At 37.6% G+C, this 14,797-nt stretch overlaps 1 long non-coding RNA gene across 7 annotated transcripts in view; it reads right to left on the reverse strand.

The window, feature by feature from the left end:
• Positions 1 to 14,797, reverse strand: part of LOC108716608 — a 442,310-nt gene that overhangs the window by 231,943 nt on the left and 195,570 nt on the right. For all 7 annotated transcript variants that reach the window (XR_005961207.1, XR_005961210.1, XR_005961206.1 and 4 more), the window contains one exon: positions 7,897 to 8,133. This is a non-coding gene — a long non-coding RNA (uncharacterized LOC108716608). The remainder of the gene's footprint in view (positions 1 to 7,896; positions 8,134 to 14,797) is intronic.

A 14,797-nucleotide genomic window follows, 5' to 3' on the forward strand; every position in this document is an offset into this window, starting at 1 on the left:
GCATCTTGCTGAGCTTATTGTGAATATTTGCCTTCATGATTCTTCATGATTCTGAAACATCAGAAGAGAATTCATTTTCTGCCAGATGGACTTCACTTTTAGTCTTGTTTACATGGCTCCTGCTTGGAAAGCTCTGAATTATGCAGAAATAGAAGTAGAGGAAACAAATCCACAGTACATTCTTGCCAGACACAATTAATAACCTTTCATGAGGTGAGCAGAAACCTAGACTTGAAGGTTGCAGTGGATGTCATATAATTGATGAAATAAGTAACTGTTCTTAGTGCACTTTTTATTAAACTGGTGGTTCACCTTTAAATTAACCTTTAGGAGGTTATTTACTAAAACTCGTATTAATCTCAGTTTTTATGAAAACAAAGTCGACCAAACTTCCTTCTACAAATTAAGTAATTTATCAATGTTTTCTAAAAAAAAAGAAAAAAGCCGGAGAGGAAAAGCATTGCGACCAAACCTAGCATCAGTTTGTATCGTACAATTAACTTTGTCTTCTTCTTTTGACTCTTTTCAGCTTTCGAATGGGGGGGTCACTGACCCCATCAAAAAACAAATGCTCTGTAAGGCTACACATTTATAGTAAACAAGATTGCTGGAATTACAAACTGGAGAGCTGCTGAATAATAAGCTAAATAACTACGAAAAAACTACAAAAAATAAAAAATATGAGACCAATTGCAAATTGTCTCAGAATATCACTTTCATCATTTATCATTATTTAAAGGTTAAAAGCCTCTTTATAATAAAACTCAACCCAACAAAGTGTGACTAAATATATTGCACAGATAGTAACAAATGGTATCACAAACTTAAGGCTTCTATTATCTGAACCCTTCATTCCAACCAAAGGCACACAGTTATAAATAGTTAAGATCCTGGAAAACATCACTGATATTAGTGATAATGGCACACAGGGAAAGTCTTTCTAACGACTTTAAATTAAACTTGATTTGACTGATGCCCCTTAAAAATATCCTAACATAAATAAAGAAATACTGTTTGAACTCTGATGCTGAAGAAAGACTAGGCATTCAAGGTGAAGTGTGACATGATCACTGACACGAGGGCAGCAGTGGAAGTTAGAATAATGATAATCTAGCCCTAAAGGCTTATAGGAGGCAGATGTTTGCTTTCAGAAGACTGGTAAATACTGAAAATAGAATGGCAGAAAAAAACATTATGAAGGAAAAAATGTACCACATTGTAAAATAGTGATATTATATAAAGGCATGTGGTCATAGGTCAATACATGACACAGAACTTCTATGTGACTTATAGGGGCACATTAACTTAGCTTGAGTGAAGGTTTAGAAGGAAAAAAACTTCGAATTTCTAATGTTTTTTTTGGCTACTTCGACCATCGAATTGGCTACTTCGACCTTCGACTACGACTTCGACTGCGAATCAATTCAAAATAAAAATCGTTCGACTAGTACTGAAGTACTGTCTCTTTAACAAAAACTTTGACCACCTACTTCGCCACCTAAAACCCACCGAGGTACAATGTCAGCCTATGGGAAAGGTCCCCATAGGCTTTCTAGGCAATTTCTGATCGAAGGAAAATCGTTCGATCGATGGATTAAAATCCTTTGAATCGTTCGATTCGAAGGATTTAATCGTTTGATCGAACGATTTTTCCTATGATCGTTCGAATGAACGAACTGCGGTAATTCCTTCGACTTCGATATTCGAAGTCGAAGGATTTTATTTAATCGGCCGAATATCGAGGGTTAATTAACCCTCAATATTCGACCAATAGCAAATGTGCCCCTTATGTTTCTTTTTTTTTATAAAACCTCAATTTTTTTCTGGTAGAGTTTTTTCGGGCAAAAACGCACATTTTTAGAGGGAAAAAAAATCCTAAAACCCTTCGAGATTTAATATACCCTGACATTGCTGTAAGGGGTACAGCGAGGAGCCGCTGTAACTGCAGTTAGCCACTCCGCGGGGAGTGGGTATGGCGGAAGCCCAGGGGTAAACCCATAGATAACTGGAGGCACAGACATGAAAGGTTGAAGGTTTAATGGCAACCAGTAACAGAAACAAATGCAGGAACAGGCAAAGTGATAGTAAGGGACAGGCCAAGGTCAGTATCAGGGAATCCACAGGATAATGAGAAATTGGGGAACACGGGAACTTTGAGGTACTCACACAGGAATCAGGGTTCACAGGAATCAAGGTACAGGAAACAAGGTTGGCAGGTCATCCAGGAACAACAAAATACATTCAATGACTCAAAGCTCAGGGCGGGGTTTATAAAGGGCAGAAGATGGGGAATAGGAAACACATGAGGGAAATGAGGTGGGTGGAGAACAGGGAGGAGACATACTGGAAACAGGCAGATTCAGGAACAACAATAACAAGGTCGGGACCGGCCCCAAGAGCCTCCAGTGGCTCACATGGTAAGTGCAAGAATCCTGGACAGAGTAAACCAGAGTTTACGGAGTCCCGGCTGAATCTGCCATCTCAAACCTGCCGAGTTCAATAGCAGATGTCCCTTTTACAATTTGAAGATATTGTGATACCCACTGGGTTTAATAATAAAAAAAATTGGGGTTTTTGGTAGATAACCTGAAAAATTGTGCGATTTGTGTGTCAAATTCGAAAAAATTTTATGATTTGAGTTTTCACTCGATTATATCAAGTCTTTTCTCAATCCGACTTTTATCAAGTTATTTTATTGATAAATAAGTTGAAATCATTAATAGGAGTTAGGTTGAGCTCAGGTTTAATAAAAAAAGTGAAATAAATTTGAGTTTTAGTAAGTAACCCCCTTAATGTCTCTATTGTAAAACATGGCAGGGGCTTTCTGGCTAAGGAGCCGCTTGAGGCAATTGAAAGCTCTCGCACTAGAAGAGACAAATTTCTGGTTTAAAAAAATTTGATCTTAAAGGTACCAGGAGCGTTTTTTCACCACCCGTGCTGCCGTCTGAGGCAAGTTTTTCAACTCGCTTCCTTGGTGACATTATTTCATCTTGTTCAAATTTAAGTTAATCATGTGACAAAAGTTACATCTCCGAGGGTCAATTTTAACAGATCACACAACATGAACATAAAGCTATGTTTTCCATATTATTACAGGTATGGGAACTGTAATCCATAATGATTGGTACCTGGGGTTTTCCAGGATCTTTCTGTAATTTTTAAATTTTAATTATTTGATTAAAATTGAGTCTATGGGAGATGACCTTTCGGTAATTCAGAGCTTTCAGGATAATGGGTTTCTGGATAATGGATCCCATACCTGTACTTTGTGCAGATATTCAGCACAGGTAAATTTGCTCCACTGGCAACTTGTTAAGAAATACCACTCTGTGACGCCTGTTAAATATTCCCTCATATCAATGACAGGCAGGGGCCCATTTACTTAGCTCGAGTGAAGGAATAGAGGAAAAATAGTTCGAATTTCGAATGGTCGAATATGGCTACCTCGACCATCGAATGGGCTACTTCGACTACGACCTTCGACTTCGAATCGAACGTTTCGAACTAAAAATCGTTTGACTATTCGACCCTTCGATAGTCGAAGTACTGTCTCTTTAAAAAATTCTTCGACCCCCTAGTTCGCCACCTAAAACCTACTGAGGCTAATGTTAGCCTATGGGGAAGGTCCCCATAGGCTTCCTAACAATTTTCCGATCGAAGGAATATCCTTCGATCGATGGGTTAAAATCGAACGATTATTCCTTCGATCGTAGGAATAGCGATAAATCCTTCGACTTCGATATTCGAAGTCAAAGGATTTTACTTAGACGGTCGAATATCGAGGGTTAATTAACCCTCGATATTGGACCCTAGGTAAATGTGCCTCGCAGTGTTAGGGGTATTGAATGTTTCTCCGCTAGATGAAATACTATGGCAGAGAAATGCTACCAATGTACCATTACCAAACCATCATAAAAGCCTAAGGATATTATCCGGAAACCCATTATCCAGAAAGCTCAGAATTGCGGAAAAGTTGTCTCCAATAGACTCCATTATAATGAAATAATCCAGATTTTTAATTGATTTCCTTTTTCTCTACAATAATAAAGCAGTACCTTGTACTAAGATATAATTAATCCTTATTGGAGGAAAAACCAGCCTGTTGGGTTTATTTAATGTTTACATGATTTTCTAGTAGACTTATGGTATGCAGATCCAAATTACAGAAAGATCCGTTATCTTGAAAACCCCAGGATAACAGCTCCCATACCTGTACTTGAAATCAAATATTTATAGTTATATTACATTAATCTTATTTGTGCAGTAAACATTACTCATGTATTCTAGGCATAAATCTAGTATGATGCCATATGACTGCCAAGTCTGGGTTATTCTTAAAATTTGGCTTACACCTCTGGGTTCAGAGCTGTACGTTCATTTTTGCCATGGCGAATTTAGCTAAGCTCTAAAATCCTCTGTTGAATAGATATTTGCACATGTCACAAGGCTTTTTAGATGCCCTCCAGACATAAGCAGCAGTGGATAGAAGCCAGAGACCTGCAGCTCCTTCTCTGGCTTATCTGTAGGACTTTCCACTCGTTTAACAAAAGGCACATTCATTTCCAAGTGACAGAGGAATTAATGTTGAGTGTTCAGTATTAAAAGGGTCACAATGAACAATCTATTTAAGATTCAGACTCGCAAACAGTAATAAAAAGGCAATAAAAGAAAAAGTTACAGAGGACAAATTATACTTTGTGAAAATAAATTATATGATCATTGGTCCCATCTATTTGGATTTTTTCTAGTACACTTTCCAACCACAAGTCCAGACATTCCTAAAAATATATATATGTATACTTCTTTTACTGAACAACTATTTAGAAGAAGTGTTAGTAAGCACAGGGATAGCAGAATTATAGGGGAACTGAAAATTATATATCTGGCTTTGTTAAATGCTTTCTGCAACTGAAATCAACATTTTTATGGATACAACAATTATTAGTTCTTATTGGTTCATGATATTAAGCCTCATACATATTAGTTTTAGAGAAAAGCTATTCAGTATGTTTTTACTTTTATTAAATGCCTATCCCCCGCTAATTTTAATTCAAATTTCCTAGTTAACTGATATTCGAAATCAGGCGAAAATGCTTATCTGCCGCAATGTCAAATATATTCAGTTCACAAATGAAAAATAAAATGATATAGATATGCTCCAACTGCTTCATTATAAGAAGAGAAGACTGAAAGGCAGGGAACATTGAGGTTCAAGAATAAAAGAGGGTTTAAGAGGTTGCATGGAGACTGAAATCATTTTTCAGGATTTCTGACACAGTATGAGTTTTAGAGAAGGAAATGTTATATATATCAACTAGATATAATGGTAAGGATGAGTAATGAAGGGCCAAAGTCAGCAATAATGAGCCACACTTTTTAAAATACAGGTAGCTGGCCATCAATTGCTATGTGTGCAAAATAAATTATTTTGTGCGCACATTTTAAACATGAACAGCCTCCTTTTAAACACACCTCAGACTCAAGTTAGGTCATTCTAGGAGGCTAGAGCTTTGGGTTCGCTGTTCTCAACCTGTGTTATTTTGCTTCTACTTTACGGCAGGAATGTAGAGGGTAGGTCGGCCCCAAAAATACCTGCTTTTCTCCAATCCGTGTACTGGCATGCAAGTGGAAAATTCAATGGCGCTAAGAAAGGGAGAGGGATCCACTTCTCTATGCCTGCCCAAAAAAACACAGGCTGACAGCAGCAAATCCAACACTCCATATGTCCTCAGACTAGGAAGACCCAAGGGGGTTGCAGAATGTAAGACCTTTGACAGTGGAGTTACAGTATTTCAGTTTTTCCAAAGCTTTAGATACAACTGTGCTGCATAAACTATTGCTTTCTAAATGTAGGTCCATTGTTCTTAATAATGCTCTTTGTATACTAATAGAAAACGGATGAAATGATCAGATGCAGAGGGTGGTGCAGTTGCTGATTGAAGTTCTGTTCTGGGTCCACTTTTATTTTAATTTGTATGTTACTGACTTAGAGGAGGGCATTGAAGCAATGTATTTGTTTTTGCCAATCACACTATGCAGGACAATTCAATCTTGCACCGAGATCTTCCAAACTGGCAGTCAGTGTTTATTTTCATTTCTTTTTGGTTGTGTGTGCAGAGAGGTGGGTGGGTGAAAATAACTAAAATTAAAGGGGTCATTGTCCCAAGACAGAAGTGCAAGAACATTAATCTGGCACAAGGTGCAGCATTGGCAGACTCAGGTCAACCCTGTCCTTGCCATAGGGCAGGTGGTAAGTACAGGGCCCCATTGTGGCCTGCGTCTCAGTTACCTGAACAGAGAATGTCCACTACAAAATCATGGTGAATATTTCAACATAAATTTTAGGTGCACCAAATTTGCTGTCTACTTAGGCCTTTGTTGAGTGTGCATGCACAAGCATATTAGGTGGCAACTGAGATTTAGGGGGGTTATTTACTAATATCAGATTTTATCTAATATTTTAAATAAAAAAAGCTTGACCAAACTCACATCCACAATTTTGCCTTATTTATTAATAAAATAACTCAAATTAATCGGATTGGAAAAAACCCTATAAAAACCTGAATTGTAAGATTTTTTCTGACTTTTCCTGAATCAGTTGATTTTCTGGGGGTTTTTCCCTGAAAGCCCTAAATTTTTCAGATTATCGGGCTAAACTCAGCGCAAACCACAATATCTTCAAATTGGGATAGGGACATCTGCCATTGACATATATAAATATCCCAAAGCTGCAGCTAGAAGTGCAACATTCATATAGTTACCCAGTATATTTTAAAGGAAAGTTCTTACTTTCTGTTACTTAAACAGGGGGTCTCACTACTTGAAATACATTAGGTAAAACACACTTTATTTATTACAAATTTAAAATACACATACATATTAAAAAAATTGACATAGCAGCAATGTGTTAGGTGTAGCACCAATCCATTTGTTTTACTAAAGGTAAAGATAACACATTTAACGAGTACCTGGGTACTGTTAGGGATTTAAAGAAAGATTCCCATACAGTTGCATAAGCAAAAATAAATCATTTCACAAAATTGAGAGCCTACAATGAAGGCAACCACCTGGCACTACACAATCCTTTAGTCCTCACCTTAACATTGCTGCAAGTCCAGTGGAAGAGCCAGCAAGTACTGGTCTTTATTAAATGGGGTATAGACTCTCAGAAGTATAGAGGGTTATTGTTAACAGATCACTGGCAATGCTCCATCTAGAATATGCAGTGCCGTTTTGGTCTCCACTATAAAATGATGTTACTGAAACAGAAAAAAAAGTCCAGAGGAGAGGTACTTAAAGGGGCAATACAGCTTAAAATTAATTTTTAAATTAATTTGTACAAAGTCAGGGACAGGTACAGTTGCCCTTTAAGAGGCAGGTAGGACTTTTTTTCCATTCAACAAAAACAGGAGATTTTTTTGGAGATGTTTTTTTACTTCCACTGGATCAAGGCAAGTTTCACAACTAAAATGCTTGATGATCATCTTCTTTTTTCAGACTGAGCTAATACAGTATGTAAGTAACCACAGTATATAGGTTTTGCCAACTTTAGTTATATGCATCTCTAAAAGCTATTGCTCATCTGAGCCGATAAGCATTCTGGCATCTTCCACCATTTTATTGGTGTAGTGATAAGTATACTGTTCTTAGTCAGATATATCAACAACCAAATGCAAATGCAAATGTGCAAATAAATAAGCCCCCTGGTTCGCCATTTCTTTTGATACTGATTCCTCAACTTTTTCTCCATCAACCAGCTCTGAAAAAAGATTCCCAGCTCACATTTACAGTAACCAATGTCTACAGACAATTTAATTTAGCATATTGCTTCCTCGCAACAAAAACAACTGGCTGGTGTTTATATTATAAATACATCAGGAGACCTAATGGACTCACCATTTCAGTGCAGAGCAAGACACAGGAACTTTTGGCTCTTTGAAGACGCAGCAGCAGGTCCTGCCATGGATGGAGAACAAATATGTCACTCCTGTTCTGCCGATTTTCACGTGTGTCTCATGTGTCATTGTGGCCTAGGCGGTAGAATAACACTGGACTACTGTAATCATTTCCATTGCAGAGGCTGGTGACAGCAGAATTCCCTGGGGCAGCAAGGACAGAAACTATTCCAAATATCTGTAATAAGAAGACATTGCAGAATGGTAAATTACTTTGAAACTCCACAGTAGTTCAGACCTGTCTCACTGTTCACATACACCACCTCTTTAACACCATTCACTTTAATAGAATATAGTATGAAGATGACTACAAATTGATTTCATGCTTACATAAACAGGCACATTTTACTTGTCTAGCCCACAATAGGCCTAAATAAAATTGTCTTATTTGTACCCATCCATCAGTAGGTCAGCTATAGGTACAGCTGTTGTGGCTCCAGGCTCTCTGTCTGTCAAGGAGGTTGTTTGGTTAATTGTTTGGAAGGCACCTATGTGCTGTTTAACTTGCAAACATATGGAGGCAAAGCTGCATGTTTAAAAACAATTGAACAAAAAAAAAAGCACACAGTTCTCTGCAGAAGAGTGTAAATGGAGCAGACAGTATCAAAGTCCAGGTTCAGGCACAGGTCTAGGCAGGTGCAAATAAAGTCCATGAACCAGGCAGAGAGTCAAGGGGCGGGCTGTAGGAATCCACAATAAAAGGCCTAAGTCAGAAACGGGAAGCCAGAATTACAAGGACAGGGCAATGATCAGACTTACAGGACAGGAACTCAGAAACATTAAATCATTCAGCTACAGAAACTCAGAAACAGGAACAAACTCAGAAACAGGAACTCACTCGGAATCAGAAACTCAGAAACAGAAACTCAGAAACAGGAACTCATCCAGCTACAGAAACTCAGAAAAGGAACAAACTCAGAAAAAGAAACTTCAGAAACAGGAACAAACTTAGAAAAAGAAACTCAGAAACAGGACAAAATCAGAAAAAGAAACACAGAAACAGGAACAACACTTAGAAAAAGAAACTCTTAAACAGGAACAAACGCAGAAACAAACTCAGAAATACTCACTCACTCGAATCAGAAATTCAGAAATAGGAACAAAGTCAGAAAAAGAAACTCAGAAACAGGACAAAATCAGAAAAAGAAACTCAGAAACAGGAACATACTTAGAAAAAGAAACTCATAAACAGGAACAAACGCAGAAACAGAAACAAACTCAGAAACAGGAACAAACTCAGAAACAGGAACTCACTCACTCGAATCAGAAATTCAGAAATAGGAACAAACTCAGAAAAAGAAACTCAGAAACAAACTCAGAAATAGAAACTCAGAAACAGGAACTCACTCAGAATTAGAAACTCAGAAATATGAACAAACTCAGAAACAGGAACAAACTCAGAAACAGGAACAAACTCAGAAACAGGAACAAACTCAGAAAAACAAACTTAGAAACACTAACAAACTCAGAAATAGAAACTCAAAAACAGGAACTCACTCAGAATCAGAAACTCACAAATAAGAACAAACTCAGAAACAAGAACAAACTCAGAAACAGGAACTCACTCAGCATCAGAAACTCAGAAATAAGAACAAACTCAGAAACAGGAACAAACTCAAAAACAAAATTAGAAACAATCACAAACTCAGAAATAGAAACTCAGAAACAGGAACGCAGAATCAGAAACGCAGAATCAGAAACTCAGAGTCAGAAACAGAACTGGCTCAGCTACAAAAACTCAAAACTAGGAACTCACTCAGAAACAGGAACTTACTCAGAAACAGGAACAAACTCAGAAACAGGAACAAACTCAAAAGCAGGAACAAACTCCGAAAAACAAACTCAGAAATAGAAACTCAAACAGGAACTCACTCAGAATCAGAAATGCAGAATCAGAAACTCAGAAACAGAAACTCAGAAACAGAAACTCAGAAACAGAAACTCAGAAACAGAAACTCAGAAACAGAACTGGCTCAGCTACAGAAACTCAAAAACAGGAACTCAGTCAGAAACAGGAACTTACTTAGAAACAGGAACTTACTTAGAAACAAGAACAAACTCAGAAACAGAAACTTAGAAACAGGAACACAGAAACTCAGAAACAGGAACAAACTCAAAATGAAAGCACAGAAACAGGAACCCACTCAGCTACAGAAACTCAGAAACAGGAACAAACTCAGAACAAGGTAAAATTCTGTCAATAGTTTGGTCATACATGTTCTTCTACATTAATGAGCACCTTCATATTAGGGTGTCTGTGCATACATGATTTGGATGTTCAAACAGAAAAGGCATTTTTAGAGCAAATAGGACACAATTTTACACTATTTTATATGAATGATAGCATATTTCTGTGCTTTTATTGTTTATTAAGAATAAATAAACAATAGATATTTTTTTGTTTATTAAGAATAAACAGTTCTATTTACACAGAAAATTAATAAAGGTTTAACTTCCCCTTTAATTTTTGCTGTTTCTGATTTTTTTTTCTAAACAGGACCTGAGAAAGACAGCTGCAGAGAATCAGTGTGTCTGGTAAAAAGATTTGCAGAACGCCGGGTCTGGCCCTGAGAGGCGAAGAAACATAAGGACCCAATATACATTAGGTTAGATGAACCTTCAGGTAAAGGTAATGAAATTTTATATTGAAAAGTTAACACACTAAAATTTGAATTTCCCCTTTAATATTCTCTTTTCTCATTTAGTTTCTAGAACCCGGTAAAGAGAGCTGTAGAGGGTCTGAGTGTCCAGCAAAGAGATTTGCATCGGGCCAGGCCCTGCTCTTGAGAGGACCTATTCATATATTCACATAGCTTTCTTCTCCTACCTGTTCTTTGTTGCCATTTTTCTCTTTTTATAGTCACCTGTTTCCCCCCTCTTTTGTTCTAGCAGTTTTCCACTTTTATGCTCTCCCTCTATACTGCCCTTTCCTCTCTTAGCTAGTTTGTGCTTTTCTATCACCTCTATTAAAGTGTTTTTACTTGTCCATTCTGTTTCTTTTATCCAGTTTTCTCTCCATGTTCCCCCTTTGCTACTTTTCTTTATCTTCTGCTAGTTTCTGTTATATTTCCTCTCACTTTCAATTTTCTCCTGTTCAATTTCTTTTGATCTCTTTGCACTTACATCCTGATGAAGGGAGGGTGTTCCCCCCCGAAACGTTGATGGTGTGGTGAATAAACAAATAAAGTGAAGGGGTGACCCCCCACTGCAAAAGAAAGAAGTGTGTGCGGATCCTTTTATCAATATTCTCTTTGCACTTACAGTCATGTGAAAAAGTTTGGGAACCGCTCTCAGTCTGCATAATAATTTACTCCACTTTCAACAAAAATGATAACAGTGGTATGTCTTTCATTTCCCAAGAACATCTGAGTACTGGGGTGTTTTCTGAATAAAGATGTTTAGTGAAGCAGTATTCAGTTGATTACTGGCAACACCAAATTGGTTGGATTAGCTCATTAAGCCTTGAACTTCATAGCCAGGTGTGTCCTATCATGAGAAAAAGTATTTAAAGTGGCCAATTGCAAGTTGTGCTTCTGTTTGACTCTCCTCTGAAGAGTGACAGCATGGGATCCTCAAAGCAACTCTCATAAGATCTGAAAACAAAGATTGTTCAGTATTATTATTTAGAGGAAGGCTACAAAAAACTCAGAGGTTTTAACTGTCAGTTGCTGTAAAACCCAGGTTTGGCACACACGATTTTGTCACAATGTTTTTTGCACCAATAATTCCTCCTGTGAAAGTTGGAGCAAAAAACATTGTGAAAAAATCGTGCGTCAATTCGAATCTTACTACTTTTTCGAACCAATGCTTCGAAAACTGGAATTTATTGAATTGTTGCCGCAACACCTCTAATTTATCAGATTATTGGACGAAAACCAGAGGAGATCGCAATGTCAAGAAACACCTTCAGGGACATCTGCCATTCACTTCTATGTGACCTTGCTTTTAGCTGGGTTATTTTGGAATTTTAGCAGCTATGGGATATAATAGATCTCTAAAAATTGGAGTTTTTAAGTGAGTCTCCCCAATATACTATAAATATTTAATAAACAGCAGTGATAAGTTTTAAAATAAAAAACAGTTTTTTGCTCTGGAAGTGGAAGAGCAAGTTGGGTAACTATTATGGAATAGCTGAGCATATGCACATTAGTGATGTATCATTGTAGGACCTGCACCCAACTCGTACCTACATCATCTCCCTCTGTGCACTACTTCAGTGCATGCTTCTGGTTCAAAGACACAGAATCTTCGGGATCAGTGGAGGAAAGTACTTCCCCAGTTTGACCCGCACCCACCCTATCCCGCAATAGGGTTGGCCAAATTTCAAACCAACCCACGAGTCACGGGTGAATTTTCACACCACTAATGCATACAGTTTGTTTTCACTGTGGAACATCAGTCTTTATACAAGGGCAGGAATGAGATTGGATGTTTTCAGCCAGGGCTGGTTTTATAGTCAGAGGGGCTCAAGTGCCTGGGCATGCGTCTAAGGGGGACACTGTGGGAGGAAAAAAAGAGATAAATGCATAAATAAATGTGTAACAACCAGAGCTGCTCCAAACAAGTCAAACACCCTAGGCAACCCAGCCAGCCACCTTGCAACCCTCCCCTGCACATCCCCCCCTCACCATTGTGCCCTTGGCACATGCCACTTCTGCCTAACCCTAGTTCTGGTTTGTAACAACTGTTATATATTTTCTGGGAATTGTAGTTTAACACCAGCTAGAGGAAAGCATTTGGCTATGCCTGCTATCATTTTCCCACCTTACCAAGTGCCCCAGCTTTGTATGTCTTACTGTAAGCAGCTTGCTATGAAAGCGAAGCAAAGGCGTAAATGAGTTTATTTATAGCAGTTTGTTTGTTTGTAGCCATCCTCAGTGCTCCATTAATTAAAGCAACATTATTTCTTTCTATTGATATAGAAATAATTCGTTTTTAGTCTCAGCATCTGGTTCATATTAAGAGATTGGCTTGTGGTTAGGGGCGATCTATAAAAGTCACAAAGATTATGCAGAGCTAAACAACCTCCCTGGAGCCCCATGTCTAAGAGAGTTCTTTTATGTGAGTCAGCAGAAGCTATCCCCGGCACTCTATCTCTGTGACAACCATGGCAATGTTCTGGCACCATCCAATCACCCTGCAAGTCGAGCCAAGTTCTAAAGTTACAAAAACTCTGTAGCCACAGTGCCTTGGGCATCTCCTGTAATTCTCTTTCACCGAGGAAGACATAATCATGCCTGCACATAAATATGAAAAGGACAATAAGCACTATTGTGATCTTGAAATGTTGCTACAGCTCTGCAAGAAACGCCTTGTGTCCTGTATGACTAACACCTGAATTACTACCCTGCTGACAAATTAGGGAACTTGGGCTACATCAATAAACAAAACGGTGTACCTACATAATAAAAATACACATATATGTACCTGTTAAACACAACTGCGCTTGCAATAGATAAAGGGGGCCTAACAGTGATCTGCAAAAATAAACCTTAGGCATTAAAGTGGACCTGTCACCATAAGAAATAATTCCAAATCCTATTTTACAATGTTAGCCCATACCTCCCAACATTTTGGAAATAAAAAGAGGAACAAAAAAGTTGGCGCACGTAGCGCGGCAATTTTTTGGACCACACCCATTTTTGTGGCCCCCTAATTATCATGTTTATTTTACAATATTTGGCAGGTTATGAAAGTTTGAACATATTTCTGTGCCCTTTAAGCTGTGAATCTTACTTTTCCCAAGGGACCATCTTATATTGTTACAAATACTTATCTCAAAATTGTAACAAAAGTATCTTATCTGCAGCTGTAGCTGTTCTGGGCTCTCTGCCAAAAGCCAATTAAGTTAGAAACTTTGTTTCTTTTTCTGGCGGTTCAGTGCAGAGAAAAGCAGGACTTTCCAGTACAAATGAGGGACTGCAGGTTGAGCTGTCAAAAGAGGGACTGTCCCTCTAAAAACGGGACAGTTGGGAGGTATGTGTTAGCCAAGCAAAATAAACTTCACTTACAATCGAGTTTTCCGGAAAAAAAAGAAACTTGAATTGCTCAAATTGATATTATCATCTTCAAATGTTTCAAGGGACCTCTGCCATCTCTAACTTCTACATGACCTCTACAGGTTTTAGATGTGTATTTTCGGACTTCAGCTATTTCCAGCTTTAGGGTATGATAAATCTCCCAAAAAAACTAACTAACATTTTTGGAGTTTTTTAACCCGAAAATTAGCTTTTTGACCGAAAAATACCCTAGAAAACTCAAATTTATCATGGAAAAAACAACTCAGCCTTTGATAAATAACCCTCTTATTCTCTTTGGTAATCTTTGGAATGAAACCGGCAAAATGGCGCATGCGCAGTTGGAGCAAAAGCACAAAACTTTTAGGGCAAAAGCACTAAAAGGAAAGCAATAAGAAAGCTTGTTTGAGCACGGCCCTTTTTACCTTTTTTTTTTTTTTTTTTTATTCGTTTTGTTATTAGTTTGTAGTTGTTTTTGTATGTACATCTGTTTGTTTAATGTTAAGTATACACCCATTTATTGTAAAGCAGAATATGTTGTGTTATTATTGTGATTATTGTTATGACAAACATTATAATATTAACAACAACAATTATTATTGTTGTTATTATTATTATTATTATTTATAATAATAAAGGGGCACTGTCAAAAATCATTAAAAACTGATGTATTTTTTGTCCAAAATACATTTTTCACCACAATGCTATCCAATGAAAATGTTTGGGCTCATCAGAAAAAAATAACTTTACTATGGACATTTTTGCCCCATTTGTAAATATGATGCAAAGTGTCCACATTATCATAGATGTCATGGGGCAGGTCAT

The sequence above is a fragment of the Xenopus laevis genome, chromosome 5L, assembly GCF_017654675.1.
Source record: "Xenopus laevis strain J_2021 chromosome 5L, Xenopus_laevis_v10.1, whole genome shotgun sequence".
Taxonomy (NCBI): Eukaryota; Metazoa; Chordata; class Amphibia; order Anura; family Pipidae; genus Xenopus; species Xenopus laevis.